Source organism: Pleurodeles waltl, chromosome 6 (assembly GCF_031143425.1).
Source record: "Pleurodeles waltl isolate 20211129_DDA chromosome 6, aPleWal1.hap1.20221129, whole genome shotgun sequence".
Classification (NCBI taxonomy): Eukaryota; Metazoa; Chordata; class Amphibia; order Caudata; family Salamandridae; genus Pleurodeles; species Pleurodeles waltl.
In genome coordinates, this window is record NC_090445.1 from 1,135,516,358 (window position 1) to 1,135,534,451 (window position 18,094).

Below are 18,094 nucleotides of genomic sequence, written 5' to 3' on the forward strand. Positions count from 1 at the left end.
ATTTATGTTTTATGTGGACCTCCATTGGAGTTTTTTATCAAAAATAAATAAAAATTGATATTGAAATTTTAAGAATAGTCTAGGCAGCATTAACATAATTTATGTGGGTTGCCATCTTCTATTTGTTGCCTTAAGTTTGTATTTCAAAGGGGGAAAATAGTGGATTTTAATGAGTTTATCTAATACTATTTAATCTGACTAGGCACAGAAATGACAGTCGGGCTTCCTAAATACTGGTGAGGTGGCAAACGGACATGAGGAACTGGAATCTTGAAAGTCTGTGTACAATTGGGAATGCCTATTCTTGACGATTGTTAAAGATGCATTTCTTAGTAAAGAGAACACTTTTTTTCTACGTTGAATAACCTGTTTAAGTAATCACAGTATTTTTCTCTATTCAAGCCAGTGCTGGAATGAAGGTGGAACCAATTGGATCCTGAATCTGGCAGGTTTTATTTCTGTCCCCAGTGATATATGTTGAATTTGTCCCAGTGTAATTTATAGGGAAACAATTCAGCTCACTGGCACGTTGTTTGCTTTCTGTTCAGAGCAGCAAAGCGCAGGCAGTGAAGGTGGCTTTCTTAGTTTAAATTCTAGAGGGGAACAAAACAAAGGTGGAATTTAAATTGCCATCTGCCCTCTTTTTGTTTGAGTACAGCCCCAGTCTGGAGTTATCAGTAGTCTAGAACCTAGACGACAATACAATGGAAGAGAAACAAAGGCACTCAGCTTATCACTTCACAAGTATGTAAAAGAAACTACTGTTTGGAGATAAGCTTTTGACTTTGTCCAGTTCCTGTATAGAAATATGCATGCACTGTAAGAATGTTAGACGAATAGGTCTGTATGAGTATTTACACAAATAATTTAAATAGCATTTACTTTGTTTTTTTTATTTAATTCTTTCATAGCATTACTCATCCCAGTGTAGGTTGTCTGAGCACTTTATATTATATACACAGAAGATAAATTGACAATTAATCATACAAGTGTGTAAATCAATGTACAAGGTGTTATTATATACAACAATAAAGGTTTCAGGGTGAGGGAGTTACACATCCTCATTACTGGTACAGATTGTATGTTAAGAGTACATGGTTGGGAGAAACACAAAGTTAGGATTTAAAACATAATGCAGTGCTTTAGGATGTTTGTACTAATAAGAGTTTATTACAGCCAAAACATTTTTTTAGCAGCCTCACAATAACAAATGATTGAGAAAAAAACCTATAGGTTCTAAACCCACGCCTTGCAGTTTGCAGTGCATATCCTTTATGTTGGTTCATTGCTCATTAGGCTGTATGTGTCCTTGTGTAACGTAACTGGTGCTTGTATAAAGTGCTCCAATACCTTCAGGTCATGTTTGCGCTATTTAAAACCACAAAAAAAAAAGAAGAAGAAGGATTGCAAATTATGAACTGCAAGTAATAAAAGGATCTCTGAGTCAAAAAGAGTAACCCACTTACCAATTTACATAACATTTTAAAAACATCTGGTTACACAATGTGCTTGCAGGTCACACGATAACATTCTATACTTCTCTGAGTCAAAACTGTGACTATAGAAACACATATTTTCCCAGCAACTTCGTTAACAAACCAGAGTCATTTTACGGTGATCCTTCCCTGAGATGTACCAGCACACAAAGCTCACTATAGCAGGTGCCTTAACCCCATAGCATATTTTCAAATTCAGCCTTTGCAACCAATTAATCCAGCAAGGGCATAGGAGACAAAAAAAATCTGGGGGGGACAGGGACAGCCTTGGGGACTTTCAATCAACCCTATACAAATCGCTCCTTGATTACGAACTGCAGGCTCCAATAAATATACACAATCATATATATGGGAAGTAAAATAGGGAGGAAGGAAGGCATGTTTTCACAGTCTGGAAGTATCTTTAATTGTTATTTACATTTACAAAGTAATTAGCTCAAATGTGAAAATAACATGTTGATTAACCTTGCATCTTCATGCACCAAGCAAATAAAGGTGGGAGGGTAAAAAGGAAGAACATACCCTTTGCACCCCACACCCATCATGCCCCTCGCCTCATGCCAATTGGAACAGCACTGGAGATATCAAAAGCGATTAGGTACAACAGTTGTAAATTGCCTTCGGAAACCATAGTTCTAATAAAACTTCTACTCCTGTGTGTGATCTTGGGAAGCTCAGCTCCACATCAGTCATAACTGGAAGCATTTCAACTGAAGAAGCCCTTGGAGTTACAGGCTATATAAACATGGATTCTCTAATCTCTGTATAAACTGCAGTCACTAATTTCTTTAGAAAAGGCTGTTTGTGATGAACCAAGTCACTGAGTATAAAGAAAAGACATTCACTGATTGTAAAGAAAAGACATCAGAAAATGACTATGATAGGGTTATTACAGTCGAGTTCTGACATTACTTTGTCTTCTGCCAGAGCTAGCAGCCAAGGTAAAAGGCAGATCAGGTCAAAGAGCATAATTAATGCAGCTGTTTAAAGCAGAAAATGGAATGTTGTTTTTCTTTCTTCTGCTCTACTTTAATAGCTTGGAACGACAGAAGCTATGCACTAAGGTTTTAAGTGGTTTGTGGGAAAGTTGGTGGTGTGACCATGTATTATATGGGGTAAAATACCCCCTGCGTACATAAGGATATTGCAAGTCACCATGAAGTTCATACCTTATAAACAAGCATTGGAAAAGCCAATAGGTCTCGCCTATGCAAGTTCTATTGCCTTTGCCAATGTGTTTTAGCCATGCAGTACACTAGTGAGACTACTATTCAGCATGGCTCAAAGTTAATGGGATAAAGGAGAATGATGTGTCATCGACTGATGTGGCGTAGTGTCATGGAGTAAGTAGAGTGTCCTAGAAGGGAGCAGTAAACTAACTTTAAAGGGAGAGGGGTCCCTTGAATTAAATGCAACACCACTCCCATAAACAATTATATTAAAGTAGTATGCAAATGGAATGTTTCGTGCATTTATTCAATCAAAATATAAAAGATCAAATGTAGTGGGAAAACATCAACAGGGGAAATCGAGAAAGACTGGTATTCGGGCATTACACAAGTTATCTGGATGACCCAATGTCACCAATTACAAGAACAATTTAAAAGGTAACCTATATAGTACAGTGGTTTGGAGGGGGCTGGCCTGGTTTGTAGTGGGTACCTATGGTACTTACACCTTATACCAGGTCCAGTTATCCCTTATTGGTGAAATGTAGGCAGTGTCTAGAAGCCAGGCCCTCAAGGGGTAGCTGCAGCCAAGGCTTATCTAGGAGACATGCAAAGCTCATGCAATACCACTGTAGTCACACAGTACTCAGGCACATGAAAGAAAATACTCAGTGTTACAAAAATAAATGTACTTTATTTTAGTGACACAAATGCCAAAAATACCATAGAGACTATACTCCCTTAGGAGGTAAGTAATACATCAATTATATACACTAGTATGCAGCAATAGCAATAAAAACAGTTAGAAAACAGTGCAATTAGTGAAAATCACAATGGTTAGAAATGGGCCTAGGGGAAACACAAACCATATACTAAGAAAGTGGAATGTGAATGTTGGTTTCCCACCTAGACAAGTGTGGTGTGTAGAGGGGCGGTGGGAGTATTAGAAAACACCAAAGGTAAGTAATAGAACCCACCTCAGAGCCCAGGAAAGCAGGAGTAAATAACAGGTACTTTCCTAGAACACACAAGAACACGAGAAAGAAGATAATGCAAGAACCAGAAGATATTTCAAGACACAAAGGGTAGATTCCTGGACCTAAAGACCTGTGGAAGAATGGGACTAAGTCCAAGAAACACAGAAGAGTCCAGGGAGGACAGGAGCCCCTGCTAACCTGAATCAAGGTGCAAAAGAAGAACCACTGGTGAAGAGCAACAGTCAGTACTACACCCAAGACGATGGATGTGGGTTCCTGATTGGTGCAGATGATATCCCACACCGGATGGATGATTGCAGTCTGGTTTGCGTTGCTGGATTCCGCCAACAAGCCTTGGCACACGCAAAGCTCACGGTTAGCGGAAAATGGAACTGCCCGGGACCAGGAGGGACCTGCTGGACTCTAGCCAAGGGGAGGAGTCAGAGGGGTCTCTCAGCAACTCAGAGAGCCCACAGAAGACCAGCCAGCGCACACAGGAGTCCCCCAGCACGGGGACAAAGAAGTCACAAAAGGAGGCCCTCGCAGCACAAAAACAAAGGATCTCACGCCACCAGAGAACCACTCAGGGAGCTGTGCATCGCAGAAAGGAGTGCTGGGGGCCGGAGCTACATTGTGCACAAAGAATTTCATAGAATGATGCCAACAAGCCTTGGCAACTGAAAAACACGTGGTGCACAGGGGCACTGTCTTGCGTGGGAAGGTAAGCTCTTACCTCCAACAAAGTTGGACAGTAGGATGTCAGGACCATCGGGACCACTTCAGTCCACCACACGTGATGCAGGATCCATGAAACTTGTCAGGAGAGGGGACCCACGCAGATGGTCGTCATTGCAGAGAGGTGCCTGCTGAAGCAGGGGAATGACTCCTTCACTCCAAGGGAGATTCGTTCATTCTTCTGGTGCAGGCTGAAGACAGGCTGTCCTCTGAGGATGCACTACCGGGAAACAGTTGCATTTGCTGGTAAGAGCTGAAGATACAATGTCGCAGAAGTTGTCCTTGCTTCGTTGTTGCAGTTTGTGGAGTTCCTGGAGGGTCCAGATGCAGTTTCTTCAGTGAGAAGGTGAAGTAAAGGATGCATAGGATTCCTGCTGGAGTCTTGCAATCTGAAAATGAAGATGAAGAACCTCCCAAAGGAGAGACCCTAAATAGCCCTGAAAGGGGGATTGGTCAGCTAAACAGGTAAGCACCTATCAGGGGACGGCTCTGACACCACCTGCTGGCACTGGCCACTCAGATGCTCCCAGAGTTCGCTGCCAACTTGGAATCCAAGATGGCAAAACCCAGGGACCCTCTGGAGGAGCTCTGAGCACCACACCTGGGGTGGTGATGGACAGGGGAGTTGTCCTTTGTCCAGTTTCGTGCCAGAGCAGGGACCTGAACCGGTGTAGACTGGATTATGCAAGGAGGGTACCAAATGAGCCCTTCAAAGCATTTCCAGTGGCCTGGGGAAGGAAGCTACCCCTCCCAAGCCTGTAACACCTATTTCCAAATGGAGAGGGTGTAACACCCCTCTCCCAAAGGAAATCCTTTGTTCTGCCTTCCTGGGCTTGAGCTTCTCAAGCAACAGGAGGGCAGAAACCTGTCTGAGAGGTGGCAGCAGATAGGGCTGCCTGGAAAACCTCAGAAGGCTGGAATGGCAATACTGGGGGTCCTTTAAGGAGCCCCCAGAGTGCATGAAATCATACAACCAATGCTTGCAAAAGCCTTGGGGTATGATTCCAACATGTCGATACCAAACATACCTATGTTCGGAGTTACCATTATGTAGCTGGGAATAGGTAGTGATCTATTTCCAGTACACGTGTAAAATGGCATCCCCGCACGCATGAAGTCTGGGAAAATGGTCCTGGAGGTCATGGGGGCACCTCTGCTAGTGCAGGGGTGCCCTCACACACAGGTACTCTGCACCCTACCCTTAAGGCTGGAGGGCCTGCTATACGGGTGACATATAAGTGACCTGGTGCAGTGTAACTGGCAGTGAAAGGGTGCATGCACCTTTTCATGCAGGCTGCAATGGCAGTCCTGCAGAAGCCTTTGCATGGGCTCCCTATGGGTGGCAAAAGAAATGCTGCAGCCCATAGGGATCTCCTGGAACCCCAATGCCCTGGGTACCTAAATACCATATACTTGGGACTTATAAGAGGGCACCAGTATGCCAATTTTGGGTGAAATACTGGGTTACCAGTATGCAACAACCATAAGGTAAGGGAGAGAGCATAACTACTGGGGTCCTGATTAGCAGGATCCCAGTAGACACACTCAAACACACTGTCAAACAGGCCAAATGTGGGGGTAACCAAGCTAGAAAGAGGCTACTTTCCTACAAGGTTAGCATCAACAATAATGATTTACAAGCTTTTATACACAGACTTTTACATGAATGACTCAAATAGTGAATCAAGAAGTCATTAGCTCATAGTACCTATGCTTATGCCAACTTATGTGCAATATCACAAATTCAAGTCAAGGTACTTTGGCAGACGATATTTCAATCCCCTAGACAAGTATCAGGATCATCCGAAGCCTTTGGTAAGCTTGAGTTAAAAGGGTTATAGAGTGCTTGTAACCAAAACGGCGAACATAAATCTGACTCATGTCTCATATGAGTGAGAAGGCAATCAATGGAGATCTGAATCTCTAATCAAGCGCCAATGCCATAAAGTAGTAGTAGAGTGGAGTAGTGTCAGAGTGTAATAGAGTGGAGTGGCAGTGTGTCGTAGAGTGGAAAGGCATAAAGAAGAGTGAACTGGAATAGAGTGAAGTAAAGTAACGTGAACTGGCATAGAGAAAGTTGGGTAGAGTGTTGTTGAGCATAGTACATTGTTGTATAGTGGAGTGGCACAGAGGGTTGTGCAGTGGCATTGAGTAGAGTATTGTAGATTGAAGTGGCATAGAGTGTTGTGGAGTGGCATAGAGTGGAGTAAAGTGGAATGGAGTGGCGTACAGGGAGTTGTGTAGGGAGTTACAGAGTGGAGAAAGTGTTAGAGTTTATTGGAATAGCGTGTCAGAGTCTAGTATCATGGAGTGTAATGTCAGAGTGAAGTGTCAGAGTGGAGTTGGGTGGAGTTGGGTGGTCTAGAGTGAAGTGGCATAGAGTACAGTGGTACAAAGTAGATTGCTGTAGAGTGTAGTGGTACTGAGTAAAGTGGTGTATTGGCGAAGACTGCACTGGTTTAGCGTACAGTGCAGTAGCGCAGAGTGGTAGAGAGTACAGGGGAGCAGAGTGGAGTGGCACAGCATATATTGCAGTGGTTCAGAGTGCTGTGTCATAGAGTGATGCAGTTCATGGTAGAGTGGAGTGGTGACAGGTAGAGTAGACTGGTGTAGAGTGCAGTGATGCAGAGTAGAGTGGCATAGAGTGTAGTGGCATATAGTACGTTGGTGTAGAGTGCATAGAGTGCATTGGTTTTTAGTAAAGTGGTGGAGAGTGCACTGGCAGAGTGCAGGGGTGTAGTGTACAATGGTTAGAGTAGAATAGCATAGATTGCAGTGGCATAGTGTAGAGTGCTGCAGAGTAGAGTGGAGTGGAACAGCATAGATTGCAGTGGCATAGAGTAGCACAGAGTGGAGAAAAGCAGTGTAGGGTGCAGTGGCATAGGGTAGATTGTTTCAGAGTAGAGTGTAGAAAAGATAGAGAAAAGATTACATACTTCAATATGCTGAAGTATGTAACGATAACAACAACATAAATAATAACGCTAGGCATAAAGGCCCAAAATGAAATATTGTATTGTATTGTATTGTATTGTAATCGTATTTATATAGCGCTTAGTACCCCTGACGAGGCGTTGAAGTGCTTTTCGGTGAGTAGCACGCTACTCTGGAACCCAACAAGAATTAGTGATGGATTAGTATCGGGAACTAAGGAGTACAGTTTTAGTATTATTATGAGTTAATTTGAGCCGCGGATAAGAGAGTTTGTTAGTTAGATTGACTGGAGTAATGGAGGGGTAGAGGAGGAAAGAAATCCACAAGAATTAATTGGGAGTATATCCTTAATTTACTCAACCCAAAGGCTTGAGATGAGTAAAGGGGGATGGAGGAGGAAAGAGTATGTGGAAGGGTTAGGGAGAGCATAGTAGCAGGGTGAGATAAATGCGGGAGAATTTAGAAAGGGTTGTGTGGGAGGTTACGGTAGTAGAGTGAGGTTTGGTGAGTTAGATGTGGAAGTGGAGGGAAGAGCTTAGGCAGAGTTATTTAGGAGATGAAAGTAGTAGAAAGGATTTGGGATGAGTCAGAGTAAGAATGGAGGATAGTTTGATAGAGACATGACATATGATGATGGGTAGATATGTGTGATAAGATGACAGCAGGAATTCATAGATATCTAGTATAATAACCCACCCAGGAGCCATGCAATGACCTACAAACATGCCAAGCACAGAAACAACACATACACACATATATATATATATATATTTATATATATATATATACATACACACACACAAACATGTGAATACACACACATATGCACATACAATACATAATTAGAACATGGGTAAAATATAATTAGTCAAACAGGTTTAAAGAGTATTTGTGTATTTTATTGTTATGACATAGTAGCGATACATATTTTCTAAAGAACTATACATAACTAGAAATATACACATAATCTGAAAAAAATATTTATCAACATAGGCATATGCAGTCCAGTTGTTTGAATATGGTGGTTATGAAGGAAAGAGCCAACTCAAGTAGTTTTCTGAAGACAAGAAAGTTATCTGTGGCTCTTATAGTTATTTTAAAAGCATTTTCGAAATGTTATTCCCCACAGGGATGGGAGGGGGAAGGAAAGAAAGAAAGAAAGAAAGAAAGAAAGAAAGAAAGAAAGAAAGAAAGAAAGAAAGAAAGAAAGAAAGAAAGAAAGAGAGAGATCTCTATTCACCATTTGTTAGTTGTTTAAAGATTGTACCTGAGAACTATTGTCCCTGCTTGTGTGCATCTCCACCTCAAACATTATGGGGGTTATTCTAACTTTGGAGGAGGTGTTAATCCGTCTCAAAAGTGACGGAAAAGTGACGGATTTACCACCAGCCGTATTACGAGTCCATTATATCCTATGGAACTCGTAATACGGCTGGTGGTATATCCGTCACTTTACCATCACTTTTGGGACGGATTAACACTCCTCCAAAGTTAGAATAACCCCCTATGTGTTCGTCATCTGGCGAGGGGCTGTCACAATGCCCCATGACTGGGCTGCCTTAATTCCACCCAGCTCACCACAAAATGAGTCCTCCACTTGGAACCCAGATGTTCCCCAATACAAAAAAAGTCTCCAGCATCACTCCAATGCTTTCTTCACTTTGATGGCTTCACAAAGACTGTCATTGTCTGGCCTGAAGACTGCATGCATCACATACAGGGAGGTTCATTTGAACAACCATGAACACTCTAAAAAACAACTCCGCTCTCTGGCAGAAATAAAACTCAAAGAAGGAAACGTCTAATTAAGCTACACAAGCGAATAAGCAAATTCAAAAAGTCTATTACACTGAAACAATCACCTCTAATTAAGCTACACAAGTGAATAAGCAAATTCAAAAAGTATAGTACATTGAAAGAATCATACTCTTGAAATGTTCCAAAGATTTGGAAAACTATTCCAAAAGGCCACGTCAATCTCCCATCTCAAAAGAGACTACAAACGGTGTTTGTTAAATTGCCTTTCATAATTTCTACCGGACTATTGTATTTTGTCTTCTCAAATCATGTACAGCAAAGATAACAATGTTTTTGAAGTCCTAGGTGTCATGTTTACCGGCATGTTTCTTTGCTTGTCTCACTTTTATTCTATGCCTTGTCTCTTTAAAGTGCTCTGCCACTATGGGCACATGGCCTTTGTGGGCTATGAGGAGATTAGTAAACACATTTTAAACTTTCTGATGTGAATCACCCCTATCTGACTCTCTTTAATGGGCCGGTGTCCAACTCCCTTTTAGTTGGCAAGGAACTGAGGCACTGTCAACAATCACAAATTACTTCTAAATACAGAGGTGGCTGAAGGAACAAGCACGTGTTTCTTCCATTTAAATACACCAAGGAGGATCTTACAACATCTAAAATCCCATTCACATCTGATGGCAGTAAAGTCTTTGTCAATTACAAATTAAGACAACTGGTATGGTAGTAATTTGGCAAGCCTTTACAGGGAGTGCAGAATTATTAGGCAAGTTGTATTTTTGAGGATTAATTTTATTATTGAACAACAACCATGTTCTCAATGAACCCAAAAAACTCATTAATATCAAAGCTGAATATTTTTGGAAGTAGTTTTTAGTTTGTTTTTAGTTTTAGCTATGTTAGGGGGATATCTGTGTGTGCAGGTGACTATTACTGTGCATAATTATTAGGCAACTTAACAAAAAAATATATATACCCATTTCAATTATTTATTATTACCAGTGAAACCAATATAACATCTCAACATTCACAAATATACATTTCTGACATTCAAAAACAAAACAAAAACAAATCAGTGACCAATATAGCCACCTTTCTTTGCAAGGACACTCAAAAGCCTGCCATCCATGGATTCTGTCAGTGTTTTGATCTGTTCACCATCAACATTGCGTGCAGCAGCAACCACAGCCTCCCAGACACTGTTCAGAGAGGTGTACTGTTTTCCCTCCTTGTAAATCTCACATTTGATGATGGACCACAGGTTCTCAATGGGGTTCAGATCAGGTGAACAAGGAGGCCATGTCATTAGATTTCCTTCTTTTATACCCTTTCTTGCCAGCCACGCTGTGGAGTACTTGGACGCATGTGATGGAGCATTGTCCTGCATGAAAATCATGTTTTTCTTGAAGGATGCAGACTTCTTCCTGTACCACTGCTTGAAGAAGGTGTCTTCCAGGAACTGGCAGTAGGACTGGGAGTTGAGCTTGACTCCATCCTCAACCCGAAAAGGCCCCACAAGCTCATCTTTGATGATACCAGCCCAAACCAGTACTCCACCTCCACCTTGCTGGCGTCTGAGTCGGACTGGAGCTCTCTGCCCTTTACCAATCCAGCCACAGGCCCATCCATCTGGCCCATCAAGACTCACTCTCATTTCATCAGTCCATAAAACCTTAGAAAAATCAGTCTTGAGATATTTCTTGGCCCAGTCTTGACGTTTCAGCTTGTGTGTCTTGTTCAGTGGTGGTCGTCTTTCAGCCTTTCTTACCTTGGCCATGTCTCTGAGTATTGCACACCTTGTGCTTTTGGGCACTCCAGTGATGTTGCAGCTCTGAAATATGGCCAAACTGGTGGCAAGTGGCATCGTGGCAGCTGCACGCTTGACTTTTCTCAGTTCATGGGCAGTTATTTTGCGCCTTGGTTTTTCCACACGCTTCTTGCGACCCTGTTGACTATTTTGAATAAAACGCTTGATTGTTCGATGATCACGCTTCAGAAGCTTTGCAATTTTAAGAGTGCTGCATCCCTCTGCAAGATATCTCACTATTTTTGACTTTTCTGAGCCTGTCAAGTCCTTCTTTTGACCCATTTTGCCAAAGGAAAGGAAGTTGCCTAATAATTATGCACACCTGATATAGGTTGTTGATGTCATTAGACCACACCCCTTCTCATTACAGAGATGCACATCACCTAATATGCTTAATTGGTAGTAGGCTTTCGAGCCTATACAGCTTGGAGTAAGACAACATGCATAAAGAGGATGATGTGGTCAAAATACTAATTTGCCTAATAATTCTGCACTCCCTGTAAAAGGTATTCGCCGCATTACAACTGATTCAAAAAGGAGAGGTCGGTACCACTCTCAGCAACTCTGCATAAACTCCATTCAAGCATATCTGTAAGTCCCTACATCGGAACGGACCCTGTTCCTTTGCCAAAAAATCCGAAAGGGATATTACGACATGTATTTTGGCCGACTGCCCAAGAACTAGATATTTTCCCATTTAAGCACTGTGAAAAAGAGCAGGAGACCATTCACTCTCACTGACACAAGACCTGCAATGCATTTACCTAACTTAGTTTAGTAGACAACTCCTAGGCAGATGTTACCACTAGTCTCCTAATTAGTCACCTAGATGCAAGGGCGTGAGTGAGAAAATACACCTCCTTGCAAAGACACGCGAACACCAACGGCACGCTAGGCCCCGAGAAAGATACAGTACGCTATCTTCCAAGTTGCTTAACTTCAAGGTGACCATCAGTCATCTACTTACACGGACCGTCAGTAAAATCAGCCACATATCCATTCTCCGTTACAGAGCCCGTAACTTCAGCCAAACATCCATTCCTCTCGATTGGTCTTCTTACGGACGACCTGTTAGCCACGCTCTAATCAAGCCCTTCATTACCTAGAAAACAAAACATTAAACATAAATGTTAGAAAAATATACCCTTCTAATAGCTAAATTGCTGTGTGAAAAGGTAAAATCTGGGCTCAATCTGGACTTCACAGTTTCACCAACTGGTGTTGTGTTTCACAGAGTCTCCTTTTTAGCCTGCAGGCATCAGGGTGAGTGGGACTCTGTTTCCTCTTTAGATCTTTCTCATTGTCTTGCAGCTCCTCTTGAAGGAATCCTGCAATGCTCCTCTTCAAGGCAGCAGGTGATGCAGACAGTAATCATCCAAAACTCTTTTTTCCTCCTCATGCCCTTTGTTCTTATGAGCACCCTTAATGCCCACAGCTGTGAACAGGACAAACAAAAGGGCAGAGGGCGCAGGGGGCCTCCTGACTCACCTTCATTCTGTTACCGTCAGATTGCAGGATGGTCGGTACAGGGCTATTATAGGTAGCGCTTTTGTGCGCTAATGGCCCTCTGAATAATAGATGTGAGAGGGGAAATTATTTTGTCCCCATGTCCCCCCCACCTTCGTCCCCTGTGTTTCCCACCCTCCAATATCTTGGGGGGATACATCCCCTGCGTTCCTCAAACTTCCTACGCCCATGTAAGCCAGAACAAGATTATGTCCACGTTTCTCCTTACTGCCAAATTCTATGTCAGGACCGGAGGCTTCGGATTATGCTTCTCTTAACTTTACTGACAAACACAGCAGCCAATAAAATTGTAACAAATTGAAAAACTACAAGTCCCATGAGCCTTATACCACCAATCACGGCTCAGTAATTGTCCATAAATAGCACAAACGCTATAGTCCTTCCTCTTTCTTTGCTGCTCCAGCAGCCAGTTAAGTCACGCGCGAATGCTTTTGTCTTTAGATTTATAGATTTAAGCGAACGCGCGCAGCATTAGCAATTGTTTATTTTCTATGTACTTCGGAGCTTCGGCTCCGCTATATTCTGTTGTTTACTGTTGCTTAGCGACCGGTGTGGAGTGGGAGCAGGCCGCCGAACGAGCGCTTCGCTCAGTCCGAAGAGGACTCAGTCCTCTTTTCATGCCCATGCGTGCGCACGCGCAGAGAGCCGCTCGGAGCTTTCCGATCGGGTTTTCAGCGCGTGAACACGGAGAAGCATAATCTCCTATCAAAGCGGCCTAAAATCGCCCATAGGGGCTGCAAAAATACTAAATAGAGCGTGGCTCAGGGGGCATCCTTGGTTTTTATACCAATTATACAAAATTCGAAAATATTTAAGTAGCAGGTGACTCCCTCCACAAAAATCTTACCGGTGTACAATCAACTGATTTGGCTGAACTCTTTAATCACCTGCTCAGGTGCTAACTCCTCCTTCTAAACTAATTTAAGATGGCGTACTACGCCAATGATGATGAGCAGTATGGCGAACTGCAGGAAATACCCTCAGAACATCAAATGGAGGAAAGACTGGTGGAAGCACTTGGTTACCATGTGCAGGATTCCGTGAACTGGGCCATGATTCAAGCCCTCAAACCCTTTACCCAACCTCTATCTAACTTCGCCAAAAGGGAATTTTTGGGCGAAAGTAGCCAACAACCTTGCTTACAGTCCGGAGATCCCAGCGAAACGGTGGGTTTCAATCTGCAACGTTCAGGTGGCAATTCTTCCGCAGAAATATGGTCACAAATGGCAACCTCTGTGTTGCGAGATCATGCATATGGAGGTTTTCCCCCTCCTCAAGACTTATCCTCCAATCCTCTGCAATCCTCTCATTCCAGCTACCACAACCCTTCCTCATCAAAATCAGATTCAGAAGATTCGAGTGAACCCCAACCGCGCAAAAAGCAACGCAAGACGCGGCACCAAATGTCCGAAGCTAACCCCTCTCAAGGCAAGCATCTTTTATTTTCACCAGAGGATATTATCCACCCCCGCTCTACTGAGTGGGTTCCTAACCAAGAGGTGGCTAATTATGTCCAAGACAGATTACGCAAATTTTTTGAAAAAGAAGTACGAAACACTCTTAGGTCAGAATGCCCCCGCCCCTCCCTCCTGGGTAAGGTGGCAGATACGCCTGAATTAGACCCTAGCATGGCAACATTTCTCCGAACATTCGCCAAAGACCCCAAGAAGGGTCTAGACCGTGCCTGGAGGGGATGCCAGGACAAGTTATTGGACGTTTCCGGTCCTCTAACAAACATTTTTGACTTAGCCATACAATCCAAAGAATCAGAGACCCCGTCGGATACGGAGGAGATACTTCAATGGGCTCAGAGAGCAATCTGCCTCCTAGGTAATGCGAACTGCGCCATGTCAACGGAGCGCAGACGATCTTTTCTCATTCGTTTAGACCCTAAACTCGCTGAGTTAGCCACTAATGAAGCAGGGTCATCGCCCAATGGCATGCTCTTTGGGGATAAGTTTATTTCCAACTTGAGCAAATACGTTGCTACCTTCACTGCCCTTGACAAGGCCCAATCCAACATCAAGAAAGTATTCAACAACGCTCTTTTTATCTGGGCCGGACGTTTCAGGGGCCGAGCGCCAGGCCGAAGATACCAGGCTCCAGATATGCCTCTCAGGGTAAACGTGGGAGTTATTTGAACCAAAGCAATTTCTATCCCAATCGTTATAGGGGACGTGGTCGAACCTCCAGAGGATATCGTGGAGGTAACTCCAATCAGGACAACGCAAACTCAGGTGAGAATTATTCCCCCTTCAGAGGTCACATTGGGGGGCAGGATTCAGCATTTCCTCCCAGCCTGGAAATCAATTACTCAGGACCCTTGAGTTCTTCAATCGGTCAAGGGCTTCCAATTAGAGTTTTACGCAACCCCGAGGCAAACAAATCCTCCTATGCCTCTCCTTTTTTCCCTCGCAGATCGCAAATTCATAAAAGAAGAGATTCTTTCTCTCATTCAAAAAGGAGCAGTAATACACTCCTCTCCTCATTCCCGAGGTTTCGCCAGCACCATCTTTTTGGTTCAAAAGAAAGGCGGCGGATCCAGATTGGGCCTAAACCTCAAACAATTCAATTCTTGGATGGTGTATCGCCACTTCAACATGGAGGGCATCCATCTCCTCAGAGATCTTTTAAGAGACAAGGACTGGATGGTACGTCTAGACCTCAAGGACGCTTACCTCTCAGTTCCAATTTTTGCGCCTCACAGGCGTTTCCTACAATTCAAATGGGAGTCCCAATGGTTCGAATTCAAGGTTCTTCCCTTCGGCTTCTCCTCAGCGCCCTGGTGTTTCACCAAGCTCCTACGCCCAGTGGTGCAGTTTTTAAGGGAACGTGGAGTGCGCCTATTATTTACCTAGATGACATTCTTATCATGGCCCAAGACAGAAATCTTGTTCTGACCCATCTCAACTGGACAATACAGTTACTCCAAGACCTCGGATTTATCATAAACTCCGAGAAGTCCTGTCTAAGCCCGTCACAGAAGATAGACTTCCTGGGGTTCCAGATAGACTCCGTGGCATCTTTATTAGTTCTTCCGTTCAGCAAACGGAACTTGATCAAGAAAGAGTTGAAGAGAGCGCTTGCCTCTCCGACTATATCCTTGAGGACATTAGCACGCCTCGTCGGCCTCCTAGCATCATCCATCCAAGCGATTTTCCCCGGGCCTCTACATTACAGGGCCCTTCAGAGATTGAAGATTCTTCACCTTCAGAAAGGTCTTCAATATTCGGAACTAATTCCCCTGTCGGAGGAAGCCAAGACAGATCTCATGGTGGTTAGACCACATGGATGCATGGAACGGCAGAGCGATTTTACCTTCCAATCCGGATGTGGTGATAGAATCGGATGCCAGCCGCTGGGGCTGGGGGGCACGTTGTGGCCCTGTGGAGACCGGGGGTCGTTGGTCCCCGGGGGAATTATCCCATCACATCAACTGCCTGGAACTCCTGGCAGGGTCGTTTGCCATCAAATCACTGGCTCCCCGCCAGGCGCACTGTTGCATACTGCTGCGAATGGACAATATTTCCGCAGTCAGGTACATCAACCGCTTGGGGGGGACCAGGTCTCGTCTCCTAGCAGAGATAGCGAAGGAGTTCTGGCACTTCTGCCTCAGTCAGAAGATTTCGGTGGTGGCGGAATATATTCCGGGCATTACCAACACAACAGCGGATTGGAACTCACAATTCCTTCGGGATGGCAGCGACTGGAAGCTCAAGCAAGACATTTTTCAAGCTCTCCAACTTCGTTGGGGGACATGTCGGATGGATTTATTTGCCTCCCGATTGAACAGTCAAGTTCCTTGTTTCTTCAGTTGGAGGCCGGACCCTCAGGCACAAGGGATGGATGCCTTCCTACAGATATGGCCGAAGGAACTTCTTTTCGCCTTTCCCCCTTTTGTGATGATTCCTTGCGTCCTGGAAAAAGTGCAGCGCCAACGCTCGGAAATCATTCTAGTGACTCCCTTGTGGAGTGCTCAGCCCTGGTTCCCTTCCGCAATGAACCAGTCATGCGACTTTCCGGTGAGGATTCCATGGTCTGTGGACCTTCTCTCGGATCCGTCGAACAATTTTCACCCTCTAATTCTGCAGGGACTGTTAACACTGATGGCCTAGAGACTTTCAGGCGACGATGGCAAGTGCCTGGAGTTTCGGACTCGGCAATGTTTTTCTTATCCCAATCTTGGGCCCCCTCCACTCAGAAAAGATACAAACAAGCCTGGAGGAAATGGGTATGTTGGTGCAGTACAAGAAGTATGGATCCCCTGGGGTCAGAGATTCATGTCATAGCCAATTTTCTGTCAGAATTGGCATCCCAGGGTTTGGCATATAGGACAATTAATAACTGTCGATCAGCTCTTTCTGCGGGTCACCCTCACATCCAGGGGAAACCAGTAGGGGAGCACCCTTTGATTTGCAAACTGCTTAGAGGTATTTGTATGGTAAAAGCCCCTCTACCGAAATATACTTCCTTAAGGGATGTTAATATCATTTTACGTTTCCTTAGAAACTGGCCAGATAATGAAGGTTTATCTTGCAAACAACTATCGGCAAAATTAACAATGCTACTATGTCTGCTTTCATGCAGAAGAGTCTCAGATGTAAAAGCTCTGGATTTATCAGGTAGAGTATATACTCCGAATGGAGTATCCTTTTCCATTTCTAGACGTACAAAAACTTTGTCCAAATGTATTTCATATCCCTCTTTTCCACACAATAAAAAACTGTGTGTTGTTCAGTGTTTAAAAAGTTATGAAGACGTCACAAGAGAATTCAGACAAAATGTTTCTGGTCAATTGTTGATTTCATTACAAAAACCTTTTAACCCAGTCGCTGCAGCAACATTGGCCCGTTGGGTCAAATGGTTATTAGCCGAAGCTGGTATTGACATAAGTGTTTTTGGGGCACACTCGGTCAGAGGAGCCATGGCCTCGAAAGCCTTTGCGACTGGAGCTAGGCTAGAGGACATCATGGCGGCAGCGGACTGATCAAATGATTCCACTTTCAAGGTGTTCTATCACAAGCCTATTGTTGATGTGGTGTCAGAAGTGGTAAATAGACTTTGAACTAGCATAATCCGAAGCCTCCGGTCCTGACATAGAATTAAAAAATTTCTAGCTATTGCGTCAAGAATTTTAGATTCTATTAAGGACACGGAGGCGAGGATTATCCCACCCAATATGCACACTTTATGGCTTAAAGTTATAAATGTTACAAGCGTTAAATTGTTATGATATAAAGCGTGAATAAAATACCCTCCCTTGGTATACCTCGATGTTAGTTTTAGTTTTTCTCTCATTCAGGAACATCCAACACGACTTCGTGAAGGTATCCAACAGATCGGTAATGATGCAGTTACCTTCCAACGTCTTGAGATCGTTCAGAGACCCTGAGAGAGTTTGTTACCAGCCTTGCAAGTTAAAGCATATTTGAACTGTTTTTCGCAAAGAAAGAGGAAGGACTATAACGTTTGTGCTATTTATGGACGATTACTGAGCCGTGATTGGTGGTATAAGGCTCATGGGACTTGTAGTTTTTCAATTTGTTACAATTTTATTGGCTGCTGTGTTTGTCAGTAAAGTTAAGAGAAGCATAATCCTCGCCTCCGTGTCCTTAATAGAATCTAGGTCGTTTTTTTGTTTTCAAGGAAATGTATTAGTTGACTGTCAAAATGTTTTTCGTGACTCAACTC

At 43.5% G+C, this 18,094-nt stretch overlaps 1 long non-coding RNA gene across 1 annotated transcript; it reads right to left on the reverse strand.

Annotated features, from left to right (window-relative positions):
* Positions 1-1,003: 1,003 nt before the first annotated feature.
* On the reverse strand, positions 1,004-17,828 carry LOC138302105 (uncharacterized). Its single transcript, XR_011205276.1, has 3 exons — positions 17,673-17,828; positions 11,844-11,978; positions 1,004-1,368 (listed from the first exon to the last, which is right to left on the reverse strand). It is a non-coding gene; the product is annotated as an uncharacterized lncRNA (long non-coding RNA).
* Positions 17,829-18,094: the final 266 nt, after the last annotated feature.